A 12,206-nucleotide genomic window follows, 5' to 3' on the forward strand; every position below is an offset into this window, starting at 1 on the left:
CAATTATTACTAAATTTGTTTGGTCACATTGGTCACTGTATCAGAGAGGGAGGAGCTTTTCATACATAGACAATTGAGTGAGAGGGATGGGGGGTAGTCATAATAATAATTAAACATATTCTTCCCTGGAAACATGATTAATGTTCATGACATTAGTGGCAGTAGGAGGTTGTTTACGCTCACTGCAGATTGCAAGAAATTCAAATACACAATTGCTTATCTGAGTGATTGTAAAGGACTATATGATTCTGCCTATTCACAATGTGCCTGTGCTATTTGCAAAGCCCCAAAGCAAGAGATACACAGATTCATTAACTCCAGCAGGCCACTGGTGTGAATGTCTCTGCCCAAACAGTCAGAAACAGACTTCATGAGGGTGGCCTCAGGGCGCGACGTCCTGTAGTGTGCCCTGTGCTCACTGCCCAGCACCGTGGAGCTCGATTGGCATTTGCTATAGAACACCAGAATTGGCATGTCCGCCACTGGCGCCCTGTGCTTTTCACAGATGAGAGCAGGTTCACCCTGAGCACCAGGTTGCTCCTCAGACTTTACAGGAGCTCACTGATGCCCTTAGACAGATCTGGGAGGGACTTCCGGTGTTGCGACTAATGGAGTAGGACGTGTTTGTCAGAGCTCCTGCAACAACTTTTAAAAAAAACTATTTTAGGTACACCTTTTCCATCTTTCTTCGGTGTGTGTTTTCCCCACCTCCATAATCTAAATTTAACGCCGTCTTTTTGCCGACCAAAATGCCTCAAAGAGCCAAACCACCTGTACAACCGTCGCGGCCTGCTTCGCACACTGCATCCCCGCCTCGTAGTGATCCCCCCTCCGGCCTGGTCGAGGCCACAGGTGGGGCTCCTGCACACTACTTCAAGGCCGAGCTGCTCTCGTCACTCCGTGTTTAGATGGCAGCTATTTTCAGAGCTGAGCTTCAGGCTGCCTCGACCGAGACCTTGTCAAGCATCAAGACTGAACTACAGGCAGTGAAATCTGAGTTATCCAGCCGCATTACAAACATCCAGTCTGAGGTGCATGTTCTGAAGAGCACCGTAGGTGAAATGGAAACATCGCTTTCCTCCTGCACCGATGACATTGCTACCATACAGGCTAAAGTGGAGCACCTGACAACTGAGCTGACAAGACTGGACAATAAATGCGAAGATCTGGAGGCGAGATCGCGGCGCAATAACATACGGTTAGTGGGAATTCCTGAAGAATTCCACCTTTTCTGCTGCTGCGGATGTTTCGTCTCTGCTGAAGGAGGCTTTTGAGCTGGAGAAGGAGCCTCTCATGGACCGCACACATCGTACTCTCCAGCCGAAGCCGAACCCCGGAGAGCGCCCTCGTCCCATAATCGCTCGTCTTCACTATCATACAGACTGTGTGGACATATTGCGCCGAGCCAGAACCCAGCAGCGGATCAAGGTTGGAGAGTTGAGTTTCTCTGTCTTTCCCGACCATACCCCGAAGACGGCTCGTGCCCGAGCCGCCTTTAATGATGTTCGTCGCAGGCTTTGCGAGATACCAGGGATCCGCAACGGTCTGCTCTAACCGGCGCGCCTCCGGATCACACACAACGGTGCGGAGAGGAGGTTTGATTCGGCGGAGGAGGCCAGCGCATTCATCAGGTCGCTCAACTTGTAAGAAGAACCGTGAGGTGATACACACCGGTGAGGAAGCAGTGACAGTTAATATTGACATTTATTACTTTTTTCAGTTAATCTGTTTCCTCTTATTTTCATAAACACACAGTATGTGGTTTTCAGTTTAACTTGGTCTTGATTGGCTGTACCTTCCTGTCAAATGTTGCTAGACTTGCAGGAGCTTAACCCGAAGCTTGATAGTTATGCAAAAAGCCGAAAGTGTTCGCTTTAGGGATCTGACTCCTTGTGGAGTTAGCACTGGGTTCTCCATCGTTTGGGGATGGAGTCGTTGTAAGTGCAATTGGGGGGTGGGGGGGTGGTTCAATGTGTGTGTTTGTTTTTTTTTGTTGTTTGTTTCTGCGTTTTTTCTTTTCTTTTCTTCTTTTTCTTTCTTCTTTTTCTTTCTCTTCTTCTTCCTTTTTCTTCTTCTTCCTTACTTGGGGATCCGCATTCAGTCTATTTCTATCTCTAGGGATTTAACATATGGCCACCAATACTAATACTTCTGATGTCCCATTCACTGGATTCTCTGTGAGATTCTTGAGCTGGAATATTAAAGGCATGGGGAGTCCAATTAAGAGATCAAGGATATTTGCTCATTTGAAACCCACATGCGTACTAAAGATCAGGTCAGACTTAAATGTCCCTGGGTTTCTGAGGTGTTTCACTCTAATTTCAACTCTAAGGCCAGAGGGGTTGCTATTTTAATTGGTAAGTCAATTCAGTTTTCAGCTTCTAAGGTGATATCAGACAAAAACGGCAGATACTTAATTGTTGCAGGTACGCTATTCCATATTCCCATTTTATTAGTTAACATATATGCCCCCAATTTCTATGATCCAAACTTTATGAATAAGCTATTTGAACGTCTTCCCTCATTGAACAAAAGCCTCCTCATAATTGGCGGGGGCATGAACTGTGTAATTGATCCCAACTTAGACTGCTTCAACCCACGAACTCTGACTCCTTCTTCAATGGCGAGATCACTTTCAGATTTTGTGTCCAGGAACAGTTGCACTGATCCTTGGAGATTTAATAACCCTCATAACAAGGAATATTCCTTCTTTTCTCAGATGCATCAATCTTTCTCTCGGATTGTTTATTATTTTATTGATGCTAAACTAATTCCCAAAGTACTGTCTGTTGATTATCATCCTATTGTTATTTCTGACCATGCCCCTCTTTCTTTAGATATTCAGTTCTCTTCACAACCCCGGTACTCAACACCTTGGAGGTTTAATACATTACTTCTCTCAGATGATAAGTTCACCAAATTTATTACAACTAAAATAGATGATGTAACAAGATCGCTCTGTCACCGGGGTTCTTAGTCAGGAATCAGGGGGACCACAGGTTAGTGTCTCAGTAGCTTCTTTATATCTCCCGACACTTCACAAACAAATCTCACAAGCATACATATCACAAGTAGCTTTGCAGCTGAGCGTCCCTCGTCCGGGCGTGGACTGGCTCCTGTGATGCTTGTCCTGAGCCCCAGCTCGCTACTGCTGATAAGGGGGGAGAGTCATTAGTGGAACTGGAACACCTGAGTCCAATTAGACTCTCTCCCAGGCACCGATCCCAGAACCCTATCTCCACTCCCTCCCTCCTGTAGCCGAAGCTGACCATCCCCCACTACCACATACCTCCACCGCCCAACTTAGGCCGGGGAGCCGTCCGGCCTAACCTACTCCCCCCCCCCCTCTGAACGGGAGAGGAAGTCGGCCACAACCATCTGTGCACCCGGCCTATGGATCACCTTAAATTTGAAGGGTTGTAAGGACAAATACCAACGGGTGATCCGCGCGTTGGCATCTTTCATGCGGTGGAGCCACTGGAGCGGAGCATGGTCCGAACAGAGGGTGAAAGAGCGTCCTAGAAGGTAATATCGAAGGGCGTCGACCGCCCACGTGATTGCCAGGCACTCTTTTTCTATTGTGCTGTACCTGACCTCTCTCTCTGACAGTTTACGGCTGATGTACAGCACCGGGTGGTCCACGCCCCTCACCTGCTGAGACAAAACCGCCCCCAGCCCCCTGTTTGACGCGTCAGTCTGCAAGAGAAAGGGCAGAGAAAAGTTAGGTGTATGGAGAAGTGGTTCCCCGCAGAGGACCTGTTTTACCCTCTCGAATGCCTGCTGGCACTGCTCCGACCACTGAACCGGATCTGAGGCACCTTTTCGGGTCAGATCAGTCAGTGGGCTGGTCAGGTCAGCCAACGCGGGGGTGAACTGCCTGTAGTACCCCGCCAGACCCAAGAACCGTCTCTCCTCTTTTTTGGACTTGGGCCGCGGGCAGGCTGCGATAGCTGCCGTTTTATCCACCTGAGGGCGCACCTGCCCGCCGCCCAAGTGGTACCCCAGATACCGAACCTCCCTCCGTCCAACTGCACACTTCTTCGGGTTGGCCGTGAGTCCGGCCTGCCTCAGAGACTCCAGCACTGCGGCCACCCACTGCACGTGCTCCGCCCAGGTGTCACTGTGAATGATGACATCATCCAGGTAGGCGGCAGCATATGCAGCGTGCGGACGCAGCACCCCGTCCATGTGGCGTTGAAAAGTTGCCGGAGCCCCGAACAACCCGAACGGCAGTGTGACAAATTGGTATAACCCGTACGGAGTCGCAAAGGTCGTTTTCTCCTGAATCTGGAGATAGGGGAATTTGCCAGTAGCCCTTGGTCAAATCCAGTGTGGAGAAAAAACGTGCAGTGCCTAGCCGATCCAGGAGCTCGTCGACCCGGGGCATTGGATATGCATCAAACCGTGAAACATCGTTCACCTTGCGGTAGTCCACGCAGAACCGTACAGACCCATCCTTCTTGGTGACAAGAACTATGGGGCTGCACCAGGCGCTGTTAGACTCTTCTATTACCCCCATCTTGAGCATAGCTGCCAATTCTTCCTGAACAATTTTTCTTTTACGTTCAGGAAGCCTATAGGGTCGTGAACGCACACTCACCCCAGGGGAAGTCTCAACGTGATGTTGTATGAGCTTTGTGCGTCCTGGCAAGGGGGAAAACACGTCAGCAAAATGCTGCTGCAACGTGGCAATCTCTGCTCGCTGGGCTGGTGAGAGATGGTCATCACAAGGGAGCGAAGCCGGATTGATAGAATGTGGTTACTCGGGTCCCAACTCATCTCTTTCACTCACCAGCGACACCAGAGACACAGGCTCTGCCTCTCTCCATGCTTTAAGGAGGTTGAGGTGGTATATCTGTGTGGCTCCACCCCTGTCAGAACGCACAACCTCATAGTCGACATCCCCCACTCGCCGTGTGACCACAAAGGGCCCTTGCCACTTGGTGAGTAATTTAGAGCTAGAAGAAGGAAGTAATACAAGTACTTTTTCTCCCGGTGTGAATTGTCTAAGCTTAGCTCCTCTGTTGTACAGGCGCTGTTGACGTGCCTGGGCCTGGAGCAAATTCTCCCGTGATAACCGCCCCAGTGTGTGGAGTTTTGCAGTCAAGTCCAGGACGTACTGAATTTCGTTCTTACTGGGGCTTGGACCTTCCTCCCAGTTTTCTCTAAGTAGGTCCAGTATGCCCCGTGGTTTTCTGCCAAACAAAAGTTCAAAGGGAGAAAATCCCGTGGAGGCCTGGGGTACCTCCCGCACTGCAAACAACAGAGGATCAAGCCATTTAGCCCAATTGCGCTCGTCTTCGTGAATGAACTTACGGATCATGGATTTCAATGTCTTATTCAGGCGCTCGACCAGCCCATCAGTCTGTGGGTGGTACACGCTGGTCCGAATAGATTTATCTCCCAGTAATCCGTAGAGTTCCTTAAGTGTTCGTGACATAAACGAGGTGCCCTGGTCAGTCAGGATCTCATTTGGGATCCCGACTCGGGAGATGACCTGAAACAGTGCCTGCGCAACACTCTTTGCAGAGATGGTGCGCAGCGGCACTGCCTCTGGATATTGCGTTGCGTAATCCACCAGGACCAACACAAAGCGATACCCACGTGCAGACGGGTGAAATAGCCCAATGAGGTCCATACCAATGCGCTCAAATGGAACCTCCATCAATGGTAGCGGGCGCAATGGTGTCTCGGGATGGCTGGTTGGTTCACCAGTTGACATTCACGACAAGACGCGCACCAGCTGCGCACCTCCCCGCGAATGCCAGGCCAATAGAATCGGGTCATTATCCGGCTTAGTGTTTTATCATACCCCAGGTGACCAGCCATTGGGTTAAAATGAGCCGCCTGGAAAACCATTTCCCGACGGCTATTAGGCACCAGCAACTGGGTGGTTTCTCCTACTATTTGAGTGTCACGACTCACTCGGTATAACCTGTCCCTGATCAATGAAAAATATGGGAACGTCTGCGCAGCGTCAGGGCGCACCATGTGACCATCAATTTGTATCACCTGATCAAAGGCTGAGCATAGAGTGTCATCACGAGACTGTTTGAGTGGAAAATCTTCCATGGAGTGAAATTCAGGAACCAGCGGCGCCTCCTTCGGAGTCACTGCTGGTTCCTCCCCCCTGTCTGCAGTGTCAGACAACCTCGTGTCACCGCTGAGCGCAGCGCACACGTCACATGTCCCTGTCTGTCATGAGCGCACCCCCACACATTGCCCCACTACAGAATGAAACCCCGGCCAATCAGTTCCCAGGATTAGGGGGTGCGTCAGGTGGGAGCTAACCGCGACCTTCGTTCTATTCTTTTTCCCCTGGTGTCTAATTTCCACTGTCACCATTGGGTATCTGTGAATATCCCCATGCACACACCTAATATTTACCCAACAAGCCTCCACCAAAGCCCCGGGTCGAACCAGGTTCTGGTGAATCATGGACTGCATGCAGCCTGAGTCCACCATGGCCTGATGTACAGCCCCCTGAATTCTTGCCGGGATGCTGTATGTCGCTCCCGGACCGGGGAAGGGTGTTGCAGGGCCGGCAACCCGGATCACTTGCCCCACCTCCATGAGGGGGCACGCCTCCCGGAAGTGTCCGAGCTGCCTGCACCTCCAACACTCCTGCCCAGGCATCCGAGGCGCCCCCTGCGGGTTGGGAGCGGTGCCTGTAGCGGCTGGGACCTGCGTGTGAAAGAAACGGGACAACACAGGGGTAACACGGGGATCAGGTGGGCCCCGCCCCGGGTTCTGGGGCTGAGGAGGGCCCCTTCGCTGAGGGGCTGGGGTCAGCCGGGTCAGTGTGGGGGAGCGGCTGCCTCCGCCCTGGCCGTCAGGATGCACGGCGAGGTGGTCCTCCGCGAGAGTGACGGCAGCTTCCAGCGTCGGTGGTATCGCACCCACGCCGAGGTCCGGTCCGGTAGCCCCCACACGAACTGTTCCAGGACCACCTTCCCCAGCATTGTGTCCTCCGCTGCGAGAGCCGCCGTCTGTGCCTCCCCCGACAGCAGGGGAAGGAGCCGCACTGCCCACTCCTCCGCCGGCTACTCACACGCCTCCGCCGTCGCTTCAAACATTTCCAGAAAGGACTGCGGGTCGTCCGCCTCCGACATTTTATGGAGGGTTATACCCGCCAACGGGAAGCGGGCCACGGGGGACGGCGCTACAGCTGGCTGGGAGAAGAGATGCTCCATCTGGCTCTGGAGCATCCCCAGGTTTAATTAAATACGGCCTGCTCCCGCTGCATGGCCGCGACGCCCTCCATCATCTGGCCGAGCGCCACCGCCGGCTGTGTCGGGTTCTGGTCCTGCTCCTGTTCCATAACGATCTGGTTGGGCTCCAGTGTAACAAGATCGCTCTGTTACCGGGGTTCTTAGTCAGGAATCAGGGGGACCACAGGTTAGTGTCTCAGTAGCTTCTTTATTTCTCCCGACACTTCACAAATAAATCTCACAAGCATACATATCACAATTAGCTTTGCAGCTGAGCGTCCCTCGTCCGAGCGTGGACTGGCTCCTGTGATGCTTGTCCTGAGCCCCAGCTCGCTACTGCTGATAAGGGGGAGAGTCATTAGTGGAACTGGAACACCTGAGTCCAATTAGACTCTCTCCCAGGCACCGATCCCAGAACCCTATCTCCACTCCCTCCCTCCTGTAGCCGACGCTGACCATCCCCCACTACCACAGATGATTATATCTCTCTAAATCAAAATGATATGGAACCAGTTTCATGTTCACTGCTGTGGGAATCATTAAAAGCATACTTGAGGGGACAAATTATTTCTTACTCTGCCCACTTGAATAAGTCCCGTAAAACCAAATTGCAAGAAATCTCTATCAATATCACGAAATTGGACCAACAACTCGCTACTTGCCCCTCTCCCAGTTTACTTAAACAGCGTGTCTATTTACAGACTGAATTTGATCTCATCACCACTAGTGATGCAGAGCGACTTCTTTTACGATCACGCTCCACATATTATGAACATGGCGACAAGGCAAGTCGTCTTCTGGCTCATCAACTACGTCGAGAGGCTGCCTCACGTATGATCCCTCAAATAAAAGATTCATCTGGCTCATTGCATAAGGAGCCCGCCACCATTAATTCTGTCTTTCACTCATTCTATCCCTCTTTATATAAGTCTGAATCTCCACCTGACACCACTGAATTGAATTTATTCCTAGATAGCCTCATCTTTCCTGTGATAAGCTCAGATGCTGCTAAAGAACTTGACTCACCATTAACAGTAGAAGAAATCACTTTCGCTGCGAGAGGTATGCAAAATAACAAGGCTCCTGGACCTGATGGATTTCCAGTGGAATTTTTTAAGAGATTTCAGGATAAATTGTCCCCTTTGCTACATGCTGTTTATAAGGAATAACTTGAACATTGCACTCTCCCTTCCACTTTAAGGCAAGCCTCCATAAGTCTCCTCTTAAAAAAAGATAAGGATCCGAATCTCTGTGGCTCATACAGACCTCTTTCATTAATAAATGAAGATGCTAAGATCCTTGCTAAAGCTTTGGCCTATCGCCTGGAGAACATTGTACCAACTATTGTCTCACATGAGCAAACTGGATTTGTTAAGGGGCGACAGTTATTCATTAAAGTCCGAACACTCCTAAATATTATTTACTCTAAAACTGCCACAACAACACCTGAGGTAGTGATCTCGGTCGATGCTGAAAAAGCATTCAATAGGGTTGAATGGGACTATTAAATTACTGTACTAAAGAAGTTTGGACTGGGTAATGGGTTCATTTCGTGGATACGTCTCCTTTACACATCTCCACAAGCAAACATTTCCACTAATGGCATTCAGTCCAATTTTTTTACTCTAACCCGTGGCACCAGACTCCTGTGGTCCTCCTCCACTTTTACTGGGATCTCACGATTGGGCACAGAATTTAAATTGTCACTTTATGCTGATGACTTATTGTTGTATGTCTCAGATCCTGTCCTTTCGATTGCCACAATCTTATCTGCTTTCCAGAGATTTGGTTCTTTCTCAGGCTATAAAGTGAATACTTCTAAAAGCGAATGCTATCCTGTCAATGCTTCAGCATTACAGCTCACACAGTCAGATGTCCCTTTCAAAATGAGCCTTTCTGGCTTTAAGTATCTCGGGATCAACGTAACCAGAACGCTAAACTCTCTTTTTTCTGCTAATTTCTCACTTTTAATGTCTAAAATTAAATCTGACCTCCAAAGATGGAAGAGCTTGCCTCTCCCGTTAATTGGAAGAATTAACGCGGTTAAAATGAACATTCTGCCCAAATTTCTTTTTTTGTTCCATTGTCTCCCACTTTTCCTGCCAAAGCAGTTTTTTAAAACAATCGATCAGACTATTTCTGACTTGGTGTGGAAAGGCTCCTAGGATCCGCAAATCCACACTTCAGAGATGTAAATTCAATGGCGGATTGGCACTTCCGAATTTCCAACTGTATTATTGGGCGACACACATTCAAAAAATTTCATTTTGGTTTAAGTCAGTGGATCTGCCATGGTGCCACTTAGAGGCACAGTCATGTGTTTCATCCTCCTTACCTGCTCTACGTACCTCTTCTATTCCATCCAACCTCTCAGGCTTCACAAATAATCAAGTGGTTCACTCCACACTTAAAATTTGGTATCAGTTTAGGAAACACTTCAAATTTAAATCAACATCTACTTTAGCTCCTTTACTGAACAATCATTTATTTCGACCTCCGCTTACAGATTCAACCTTCTCACATGGCATAATAGAGGCCTGAAATGTTTTAAAGATCTTTACAAAGATGGTATGTTTCGCAGCTTTACAAATCTCTCAGGAGAATTTCATCTCCCACCTTCTCATCTCTTTCGATACTTTCAAATTAGACACTGCGCTAAAGCTTTGTTTCCAGTTTTTCCCTCCTTGCCGCCGACCCTACAGTGGGAGGTGCTTTTAAACCACGATCCACTTCAAAAATCACTCATCTCTAAAGTTTATAATGAACTTCTGTCTTTTGATTGCTTTCCAGTTACTAAAGTTAGGGCTGCCTGGGAAGATGAACTGGATCTAAACTTGGAGGATGACTGGTGGGTAACTGCTCTTAAGAAAATTCAAACAAGTTCATCCTGCGCTCGTCTCACACTTATGCAGTTTAAAGTTCTGTTTAGAGTCCACTTTTCTAAAGCGCGACTGTCGCAAATCTACCCCAGTATCACTGACAAATGCGACAAATGTCATGCCTCATCATGCAATTTAACCCATATGTTCTACTCTTGTCCGCTACTCTCTTGCTTTTGGCTGAACTATTTTGACATCATGTCAAAAATACTTTCAGTGATTATAAAAGTCTCCCCCCATGTTGCCATATTCCGGCTCCCAGAGAACCATAACCGGTTTACCTCTACCCAATTAGACATTTTAGCTTTCACTTCCTTACTGGCAAGACGCCACCTTCTTCTCCACTGGAAGTCGACTAAAGCTCCCTCCAGTACTCAGTGGCTCAACGACACCATGTCTTTTCTAAAGCTGGAAAATATCAGATATTCAGTGAAAGGTAGCTCTAACAAATTTCTAACCCTAACCCTAACCCTAACCCTTTCATTCATTCATTTACTTATTCTTTTTTTGTTTTTCCTTTTGTTTTTTTCCTTTTAATTTGTTTATATTGTGCAGCTTTAATACTTAATTGTTACTTAATAGAATTTTCAGTTATCTATCTATCATTATTGTTGTTGTTTTCATTGAGTTGTGTAATGTGTTGTTCACTGGACCACGTTCATGTGGTCCATAAAATAAGAAAAACATTCTAAGAGGAAGACTGTATATACTATTCTTGATCCATCAAGATGCGCAGTGTTTTTGTGGTGTTAATGTCTCTGTGTATTGCTGATTGTCGTGCTGAGATTTTGTGATACCCAATGTAAATTTGACATTGATTCCTGACCTACTGTGCCTAACCTCTTAATAACAATATAAAAAAAAAAGACAGATCTGGGAGGACATCCCACAAGACACCATCCGTTGTCTCATTAGGAGCATGCCGCGACGTTGTCAAGCATGCATACAAGCACGTGGGGGCCACACAAGATATTGAGAAGCATTTTAAGTTGCAGAAATTGAATTGTGGCAAAATGGACAAGCCTGCCACATCACTTTTTCACTATGATTTTCGGGGTGTCTATAAAGTTGAGCCCTCTGTAGGCTGAAAACTTTTATTTCCAAAAAGTTGTGGCATCCTTTTGTTTCTAAGACATTAAACTGTCCATATCAGTATAAATATCCAACATAATTTTTTTTCACAATGAGATCTGATGTGTTTTCAAAGTGTTCCTTTAATTTTTTTGAGCAGTGTATATATATGGAACAGTGACTCTTATTACAGAATGTGATCACAGGCTACACAGAGACAGGCACATTCAAAATGGAGCTAGATGAAACCAGCGAGGTGGTCAATATACAGAAAAGTCTTTAAGAAGCTCACTAGTTTCCTAAAAGAGCAAATGTTACGCCAACAGGATTGTATTCGTATTTAGGACTCAGCAGCAGATCGGTGCTTCATAATACTATACTGTATGTGTTTGTGTGTGTGTTCATGGTTATAAAGGAGCATGTCCCCCAGTGCAACAGTGTGCCTCACTGATGTGTTTTTATGAGTTGTTCTAAATCAATTGAGCTGTATGACACAGGGACACAGACACACACACACACACACACACACACACACACATAACTCACATTTTAGTAGGATCTGCTCTTTGTTGGCTTTGGTTTGCACATGGGATTTACTGACTACAGTAAAGGACATCCCAGATGATCGACACATCAAAGAACAGAACAACACATCAGTACACAGCGGTGCTAATACTGCAGTTGCCATCTGTAAAGCTTCTGTACCTTAGAGTTCAGCAATGAGACTATTTTCCACTTTCTTATTCCTATAATTAAGAAAGTGGGACCTTCCACTGGTTGTCAGCAAGCTTCTCCTGATCTGTTATCAGTAGCTGCAGAAACAGTGAAGCTCCCTGGAGCCATTATTACATGACACTCTATTGTTATTTCAATTGTATTTTGCAGCCTCTGGTTCAAAGTGGGTGTTTGTTTTCTACAGCAATAAAGTGTACCATAGTATCATTACACACACACACACAGTACATACACACACACATTAAATAAAGCAAAGGGATTGTAACTTTCTTTATTTACTTGTCCATGAAAATATTTCAAGAAAAAAAAA

This window comes from Limanda limanda, chromosome 14 (assembly GCF_963576545.1).
Source record: "Limanda limanda chromosome 14, fLimLim1.1, whole genome shotgun sequence".
In the NCBI taxonomy this organism is placed as follows: domain Eukaryota; kingdom Metazoa; phylum Chordata; class Actinopteri; order Pleuronectiformes; family Pleuronectidae; genus Limanda; species Limanda limanda.